Source organism: Dipteris shenzhenensis, chromosome 10 (assembly GCF_047967505.1).
Source record: "Dipteris shenzhenensis isolate YYH24624 ecotype China chromosome 10, Dip_SZ_1.0, whole genome shotgun sequence".
In the NCBI taxonomy this organism is placed as follows: domain Eukaryota; kingdom Viridiplantae; phylum Streptophyta; class Polypodiopsida; order Gleicheniales; family Dipteridaceae; genus Dipteris; species Dipteris shenzhenensis.
The window spans coordinates 39477683-39487898 of record NC_141605.1 but is presented as its reverse complement, the minus strand read 5'-3'; positions in this window follow the sequence as shown (position 1 = coordinate 39487898).

The window sequence follows — 10216 nt, the reverse complement described above, 5'->3', positions numbered from 1 at the left end:
ATGATGTTGCAATAAAAGAAGAGTTGATCCATGTAGCAAGACACTAGAGAAAGCAAGATACACAGAAGTATGTTTTTTTATGTGCTCATATATTTACAATAGAACATTAAAAAACCTTTCAATACCCTCAAGTTTATTAAAGATGTTAATGGGTTTGTGTAGGTTGAAGGTGAGTTCAGATTTACTCCTACAAGCAAACCTTTTAATCATGTCGACTCAAAATGTAGTTTGAAAGTACAAATCAACCAAAACTTGAAGAGTGATGCTTTCTACTACTTAAAGTTTCAAAGTGATGTCGAGTCAAAAGTAATAGCACTAATGGCAAGCACCATTTCATACTTTGGTCGGAAACACGTCGAAACATTGTAGGAGCATAGCTCATTGCGTCTTGATCTTGTTTCTGCATCTTCTCACCCGCAACATCACTTTTGTTTATTGTAGGGCAATTTGAGTATACCTAAACCGTATTCAAAGTGCGGCAATGTCTTTGCTGCATTGTTGGCATAATTGTGTCAAACTATACTCGTAGTCATTGTTCATGTGATTGCTTGCTAGGATGGTGCTCAGAGCTATCAAAAAATTGTTCTGTATTTGTCTTTGAAGGCTTTGTTGAAAATCTACATGATACCCCAGTAGTGAGGAGATAGGTTGAAATAGAGACTGTATAACAGTGTACCTCAAACTAGTTCTACAGTGAGATTGTGTTGATCTTTGCCTGTGTGGGATCAGGGCCAATGTAAGGCATAAGTCGAAAACCATTGACTGGTTTTTCAAAGGAGTGTCATGTAGGTATGCCAATAGAAATGTTCCTTACTCATAGGTATCAATCAATTTGAATAGACCATCATACCTTAATTTTAATTTACCTAGCAATTTGCCCAATTTAGTGTTGAACATCAACACTAAGTCTCCTTTTCTAAAAGGCTTGAATTTAATATTTTTATTGATCCAGGCTGCTCTTCTTCTCTTGATAATGTCAGCTGTATGGGACCTAGCCAATCTATCTTCATCCAATTGTAAAAGTTGCTCCAACCTAGCACTGATGGAGTCTTTTGGTGAAATTTGTTGTCAATTGCTACTCTCAGACTGCCTACAACAAACTCCATGGGTACCACTACTTCACAACCATACACCAGCCTGAAAGGTGTTAACCTTGTTGCCACTTGTCCTGAGTACCCAAAGTACTAAATCTAAATGTTGATCCCAATCTTGTGGGTGATCAATAATTGTTCTTCTATAAATCTTTTTCATGAGCTTGTTGGAGCTTTCAGCCAATCCATTGTCTTGTGGGTAATATGCCGTGGATTTTTAGTGTAGCATCATGTGCATCTTGGTCATTTTTATGATGGGTTTGTTAATGAAATGGGTTCCTCTATCAGATATAATCTCAATGGGAACACCAAATCTGGTTACAAATTGTGATACAAAAAATGTGCAACTATTCTAGTTTTACATGTCTTCAATGCTACAACCTCAACCCATTTAGTGCAATAATTAGTAGCACCAAGAATATATTGATTACCTGAGAATTTTTCTGGCGGTTTTGTTGAGAGATATGGTGCCATGAGCACATAGATTAAAGGGCTAAGGTATGGTATAGGAAAGAATTAAAGTAGCCACCCCATGATGTGGACTACATGATGTGGAGATGTGGATTGAGGATATCCACAAGGAGAGATGTGGATGAGAGGATCCCACATGGTTTGACTATTCTAAAGGCTCTCTCTATATAAGAAGCCTATCATGTATTGTTGATCATATAGATTGCTATAGATTGAGTGTTTGCTACCCTATGTCTCTTTCATGGTGCTTTGATCCTCCTTGATCCTTCACTTGCACATGGTATCAGAGCATGGTTGTACCTTTAGTTAAGGCGCCATCCTTCTCAAGAAAGATCGAGAGTGTGAGAGATTGAGAGTTTATTTTTGAGTGATCTTCCCTTCCTTCGAGGAATTCCCATTCATTTTAGTTCATCTCTTTTGAGTGTTTGGGAGAGCTCTTTGTGTGTGAGAGAGAGAAATCCATCCTATTCTCCTTCCTGCTTTTCGAGAGATGTAGAGAGGTTTTCTATTCCAAGAGAGAAAGGTTTTCTATTCTATACGACTCCTCTACCATGCAACTAGCCTCTATGCGCACGACTAGCCTAGCCTATCTACAATGCAAGCATCACCTACAGCGACTCTATCTACAAGCAGCTGCAGCAGCCCTGAGTGCAACTCAATAGCTTAGCTAGTCAACCTACTGCCAGCGCACACAGCAAGCGAGAGCGAGACCTTGCAGCCGCCTAGAAGACATCTACAACAGAACAGCCATCTCCGGAAAGAGGAACCTTGGCTTGATCGGAAGGGAGAAGGGGGAACACCATCGTAGAGGAAGACCAAAGCTCACAGAGAGTCTCTGCGCTAGGATTGGAGTCTACTTTCATTGAGATTTGAAGCATAGCTCCAACGCCGCTACCATCCATGGCTCCTCTACAGCCTTGGATTTCCAGTGACCTCCAGCTCCAAAGCTCTACCTGCGCCTCCAACGAGATCCTGAAGACAGAGCTAGTGATGAGAACGCTCCTCTACCGCGTCTCCCCGACCGACTGCTCCACCGCTTCTACTATCAGCACTCGATGCGTCTTGCCTTGAATGAGCTGCTCCACAGACAGAGATAAGCCGACCACGCGCCATCATTCTCCTTCATCGTCGTCGTCGCCACGCCGTTCTGTCGACCTCTCGCCGTCGTCGCTTCTCTGCATGGAAGCTTCAGCCTAAGGTTTCAGACCTTAGGCCACCTGGCTGATTGCCACATGGCAGATAAGGTGGTAACCTTGAACTGTGGTTAAGTTACCTCTTTGGGTCAGTCTAACCTTGGTACAGTTTGAGTAACTATGGGTTAACTAAACTATGGTTAGTTAAAAGTGCCACATCACCAAGTGCCATCTAAGCACAGAGCCCCCTACTAAGCACAGTATGGAATTCAGCATGTGAATCCCTGTGCCACATCATCAAAGGCCCTCTTCTTCACAAAATCTTTGACAAGCCATAACTTCCAATCCAGGAAGAATTTGCACACGCTCCAAAAAGGAAAAATAACCAGTTTTTCGAACTCTACGCACCTGTCAACTCAGATTTTCTGTATGCAATTAGACACTGCCAGATTTGAAAGTATCATCAAACTGGTAAGACCTTTGCAATGGCAATCCGCACTCCAACTGTTGAGAAGTTCACCGGGGATGGATTTCACACATGGTCTACACAAATGAGATATCTTCTGATGCACCAAAAGCTTTGGAAGATTGTAAAAGAAGATATACCCACTGCACAAAATGATGCTTGGAAGGAACAAGATGAAGCAGCACTATCACTCATTGGATTGCACTTGGGTCCAAACATAATTCATCATATAGACTCTAAGGATCATGCCAAGGATGCATGGGATGAGTTGAACACAGTGTTTGGTGCAAAAGCCAAAAACCAAGAGATCCATCTTAAAATTGAATTCTATGGTATGCACATGGGCTTCAATGAATCCATGGCACAATTTGTCAACAAAATCAAAAGCATTATGACTCAACTAGAGGGCATAAATGCAAAAGTAGGAGAGAAAGATGCACTTGCAATTCTCCTTAAAAGCATGCCTGCAGAGTATAGTGCATTGACAACCACTTTGAAGAATTTGCCAGATCCAAAGTTTGAAGAATGTGTATCCTCTCTTCTCGAAAAAGAAAGAGAGTTAAAGGCATCGACATCGACATCGACATCAACATCGACATCAACATACAACAGCTATAATGAAGAACAAGCACTATTCAGTAAAACATCAATGAAATGCTACCATTGCGGAAGGATGGGTCACTATCAAAGTGACTGCAGATTAAAGAACAAACCAAAGTGTCACCATTGCAAGAAGCTGGGACACAAGGAAGAAGATTGCATATTGAAGAACCAACAAGTCAACTACGCGGAGTCATCATCAAGCCATGAGCCAAAAGGTGACATCAATGGAATGTATTGAGAAACAAAAACCTTGCCAACCTTGCCTATGTTTTGTAAATCAAGCCTGACCACCTGAGAGTAGCTATGAAAGCACCCAGGGGAGGTATTGACATGTAAAATCCACACTTGACCACCTTAAGTAGCAAGGTATGCACTAAGGGGAGGTGATGGAATGTAACTCACATCTGACCACCTTGCAGTAGCCAAAGGATCATGGCACCAAGGGGAGGTGTTGAGAGATATGGTGCCATGAGCACATAGATTAAAGGGCTAAGGTATGGTATAGGAAAGAATTAAAGTAGCCACCCCATGATGTGGACTACATGATGTGGAGATGTGGATTGAGGATATCCACAAGGAGAGATGTGGATGAGAGGATCCCACATGGTTTGACTATTCTAAAGGCTCTCTCTATATAAGAAGCCTATCATGTATTGTTGATCATATAGATTGCTATAGATTGAGTGTTTGCTACCCTATGTCTCTTTCATGGTGCTTTGATCCTCCTTGATCCTTCACTTGCACAGGTTTGATTGGTCCAATAAAGTCCAATCCCCACTTTTGAAAAGGTCCCAATGGAAGAATAGGCTGATGTGGCATTCTGTCACTATCCATTGGTCTACCATCCCTTTGACATGACAAGCATGATTTGGCATAATTGTGTGCATCTTTTAATACTATGGGCCACCATAATCCAGCCTGCAAGATTTTCTTACCCGTGATATCACCTAAAAAGTGGCCTCATGTTGGCCCTCCATGTGTCTCTACTAGCACAACTTTTGCCTCATGGTCTTGGACACACCTCATGATGACCTGGTCAATATATCTTCTATACAGTTCTCCAACAATGATAAGGAAAGGTCTACTTTGCAATACTAACTTTTTTCTTTGATCCCTATTCAATGTTTCTAGAATCAGTCCATCAGTAAGGAAAAATAACATTTTGTCATACTAGTTTGGTGGTTCTTCTATTCTTACCATAAATATACCTGCATCAAGGAGTTCATCTGGGATGCCAGTCAGAGCTTCTCCTGGCTGGAGTCTGCTCAAATAATCAGCTATGGCATGTTGTTTTCCTGGTCTATGCACCATAGTGTAATCAAACTCTTGTAACAAAAGCATCCATCGAGCATCCATCTTGCAAGCCTTCCTACTAGTTGATGTTTATTTGCCAAATAAATCAAAGCCTGGTGGTCAACATGAAAATTCACCTTATTAGCCAGTAAACAATGCCTAAACTTATGCAATACATAAAGTCATACCAAGTCCTTTCTTTCTGTAATGCATAGCTTCTTTCATGTTTGCTTAAGATCCTACTTGCATAGTACATGGGTCGGAACCATTTTGGTGTTTTTTATTGCATTAGTACTACACCAACTGCTGAATCTGAAGCATCCACAAATACTTCAAAAGGAAGAGACCAGTCAAGGGGTTGTAGGATAGGTGCCACTATGAGCATCTACAATGCCATTTGATTTGGCCTAGAAATCTTTGAAGTTGGATGATGTTTTTTGGGGCTTTAGGATTCTAAATTGCTGAAACCTTGTTAGGATCAATCTCCATTCCTTGTTGTGAGATGATATGTCCTATTATCATTCCTCTACTAACAGTAAAAGAACACTTTGCTGGATTTAAACTGAGACTAGCGAATCTGCATCTAGGAAAGCATAATGCTAAGTGATTTAAGTGTTCCACCATTTTTCCAAAAACTGAGAAATCATCCAAAAATACCTTCATGAAACATGATGGCTTGCTCTACTGACTTAGAAGTGATGTCCTCTAGTGTATCATGTTTGTTTGCATCAGTGTCTTCTGTTGTATTTTTTTTTGTGAAAACCTGATCCGACTGGTTTTTGACTTTGTTTTGTTCTGCAGCAATCGAATTTGTGTCGAAATGTGGTATCTGCTGATTTGAACTTGTATATTGATCAATAATTTTAATAACATCAATCTCAAAAATAGGATAAATAGTGGGGTTCCTTCTGAGGAAAATTTCTTCTTCATCTTCATCAAAATCTGGAATCATATTAACTCCCTCTACTTGCAGTGGCTGTGTTTTTCTTGGAAAACACCTTCTTGAGGATACGTTGATTTTAACTTTGTTTTTCCCTTTCCTGATAGTGATTCTCTCTGAGCCTAGTCTTGCTTAACCTTGGCAGCTCTTAACCATGGCCTACCCAATAGCATTGAGTAAGTAGAATCTTTTTCCTCCATTTGAAGTACTACAAATGTGACTATGAATGTGAGTCCCATGATTGTAATCTCTTGCCCTCTCAGTATTCCAAGAGGTTAAATTCTCCTTTGGTCAGCCATCCTCACCTGGAATGGTGCTTGAACCAATTCATTGCAGCAAAATTTTTTTAATAAATCTTCTGAGAGGATATTGACACCTGAGCTTCCATCAACCAATACTTCTGGGATTCTCTACCTTTTGTAGTCTACATCAATGAGTGGTACTTGGTAGTCGACATCTTTAACTGTTGATGAGTAAATATCAAGAAGTTCCTCTTCATCATTACTTGGTTGTTGAGCTTGTGTTGGATGTGACTCTTCTAGATGCAATTTCTTGCAAATTTGATGTTTGAAAGCTAGAACCAAGTTCAGGAGTTGATCAAGAGTAATTTGTACCTTGGAGTCCATTAACTCTTGGAAAAAGAGTGTGTTGTCCTCATTTTTCATGCTAGTGTCTTGCTACATCTCTTGGGCTTTTGTAGTAGTAGCCTTACTGCCTTGAGTCGATTTGGTCTATACTCTCTAGGTAGCTTCCACCATATTGTTAGAATAATTTGCTCCTCCAAGCTGGTCCCTACCAGCCTACTGTAGTTCTCAACTCCTTGTTTAATCCTTTGTAGAAATGGTCTCCAAGTTTCTCCTAGGTAGGTCTTTGATTTGTTGTTAGCCTTCTGTTGAGATTTCTAAACATCAGTGAATAGTTCTCAACCATGAGATCTTTCTGTTTCATTGTTCTCAACTTTTTCAAAATGTCCTCTAGTGTTTTCTCTTTTCTAAAACGACTTAAGAGAGCAATCTTTAATTCATCATAAGTGTTAAAATGTGCAATACCTATTCATTGCTTTACCCCATTGAATGTTGTAGCAAATTGCTCCTTCTTGGTCTTATCTGGTAGTTGTCCAAATCCACTAGCTGTCCACCTTGTCTCAAATAGCCCAACATGGCTGTCAAGATCTTGAACTTTCTTGCCATTAAACTTTGCAGCTTTGACCAATGGGTTCTACATTTTGTGCTGAGCGTGAACTTGGACAGGCTTCTTTTTCTTCTTCTTTGGGTGTGGTGGGAGACGATTGAAATTCAATTGCTTCCTTGTAGTCACAAAGACACTTGCTGCAATATTAGTAGCAAGTGTTCTTTGGAGTAATTCCTGTGTTGGAGTGGATAGCATTAATCTTTCTAGCTCAGTTTTTGCTTCGTGCACTTCTTGGCCATGTACGGAATTATCAGATGAACTTGTCCCACTCGCAATATAATCAGGGTCGTGAAAGATATCCTCTGGATCATCTATTTGGGAAGCAACCTCTACCTGAGCTCTATTTTGTGTAAAATATGCTATATCGATATGGCGAGGCGACGTTTCCTCTCCGAAGCTATGTGACATGAGCTATTCGTTCCATGAAAGGAAGAGGAGATGGAGGATTATAGTAGCTTATTGGGTGGCAAAAATGAGCTACTGTCAGCTAAGCTTTGCGTGATGTCCTAACAGTGGAAGTGTAATGTTGATGATCTGATCTTCTTTGCCAATTTTGATGTATTGTTTTTGGTGCATTGTTGATGTTGCTTCCGTACGTCGCTTTTCTAATAGGATTCTCACTATTAGCTGTCTTTTGGTTGTTGATGTGGTTGTCGAGGTCTTGCTTTATGAGTTGCAGTCTGAAGCCTTGATCCTCGCTGGATTCAAACAATTGCTCCTATAGTTGTCGCTAAATGATAACTTTCATACAGTCTAGTCTAAGTTCTTCTTAATGGAGTAGTGCTTTTAATATGGATATGCACGCCGTGCTGAAGTAGCGCTTAGAGATCCTCCTCTACTAGTGTATTCACTAGTATAGATTTTTCTATGTTTTTTGACATATGCTACCATATGCGGTTTCTAATGTCATTTGTAATCATGGGCGTATTCGCCGGCTTTGTACATGCATGTGCGATCCTATGATACAATTGTGAGCTTGATGTTTTTCAGAGTTGTGGTTTGTATGTTTCTCAGTTTGTTGTGTCGAGGTTGTGTCACGTCATAATTGACAGTGGTGGTGGTTGTGCGTTGAGCAAAAATTGGCAATTCGGAGTAGGAATGCTGATAGGATCGCCAATAGTGTTCAGAGCGTCTTCAAACAAGGAAAAACACAAACACATCTCCACTCTTGACAACAAGTGTGGGGAAGAGGGAGCACTCAGGAAGGGATAAGAGGAGACACCAAAAGTGGTGGAGCAAAAGCTACTCCAACTTATTTCTCTATCATATATATATGAGTATACATGGGCACTGTACAAGTGGGTGGGCACACTGCCCTTTACCCCAACAACCTCCCACTTAAAGGCAGTGTGCCTTTAAGGGAGTATAGTACACATATAATACAATTAGCCATAGGCTAAAAAACAAGATGACCAGACCATCATCCTATGCCCATCGGCACTTTACAATGTGCAAAGTGCATAGAGGATAAGCTGATAGCAGACATCAGGTTTGCAGGATAGAAAATGACAAGCTGTAGATGCCTATCAACCAAGATCTCATGCCAGATCTCACTGGGAGAGTGAACTCTCACCACCACGTGCTCTTGTGCTAAGTCCATAGCACCCGAACTGTCACTGTGCAAAGAAAATGTCTCTGTATCACCTGTGACCATAAGCACATGCCCTACAATAGACCTCTACTGGTCTACCCAACTTGCATCACCTACATGCTGCTCCTTGAAGCATAAGGACCTGATGTCCACAACCGCTTCCCTACTGCCAAAATCTACCATAATCATGCTACCAACGCCCACTGCAACGGAAGCAAGTACTGGAAGTGTAGCCCCAATGGCAAACATGTGAGAACCAAGTCTCAACACAGTCATGGATGCATGAAGTACTATGGCTGCCATATCAACCATAACTTGTTGCTCAACTGATCTCTGATCGTCAAACCTGCTATGTTTCAAGTATGGAGCCAATACAGGCAATGGAGTACTCAGTAACTTCCCCCTCTCCATACTGAAAAAACCAAGTATCTGACAAACATCATCAAGACCATGCAGCTCCTACTGTAAAACATCCCTGTCCATAAGGAACCATATGGCAAGTAACCTCAGAAGGATAGCAACCTCCTGAATACTGACACCATAACTTGTCTCACTACGCATCACATCCTGAGGTCTCATAACAGTATTAAACCTATGAAGCCAAGCTCGAGGGGATGGGCTTCTGGCCATGGAGGCACTTACAAAGCAAACATATCAATGATTCCTACCCATGCGCAATATGACCGAGTCAATAACTGTAGAAACCACATCTGTCCTGGCATAACCAGCCAATGGATCATACCAAGCATCATTAGCCAAGGTATCCTCCTCACCATGCATAGCCTCATCCTCATCTGCAAGAGGCACTCTGCATCCTGGGAGTAAATTGTAACTGTCCATAGAAGATGCATCAACAATCTCCCTAGGAGTATAAACCTGTGGAATACTAGAGACATCTGACTGTCTCTGACCAAAATCAAGAAGTAATCGTGCTTGTCCCAACTTTATAACCTGCTCACCGTGGGAAAAACCTCCCACTCCATGGGATATGGGTTGTCCTTGCATAGAATTCAGAGGTATCAGTGCACTTACACCCTCCTGGAACACCACTCTCCTACTATTCACAGTCCTGGTCTGTCCAAACATAGCATCCGCTTTGAAATAGACATTATGGCTGCGTATCAACTCTCTAGTTGAAGAATCCCATAACCTGTAGTCCCTACTGGACTCACTGTACCCAAGGAAGATACACCTCCTCGATCGGGAACCATGAGCATAAGCCTCGCAGCCAAACACATGTAAATGCTAATAACATGGTGCCCTGCCTGTCAAGAAGTCAAATGGCACTCTACCATTCAGAGATCTCCTGGGTGACCTGTTAAGCAAGTATGCAGCTGTCTTACATGCCTCAGCCCAATAGCATTTGGTAAGACCTACATATCGTAGCATGCTACCAATCTTGTCCAATAGAATCTGATTTATGCCTTCTGCCAAGGC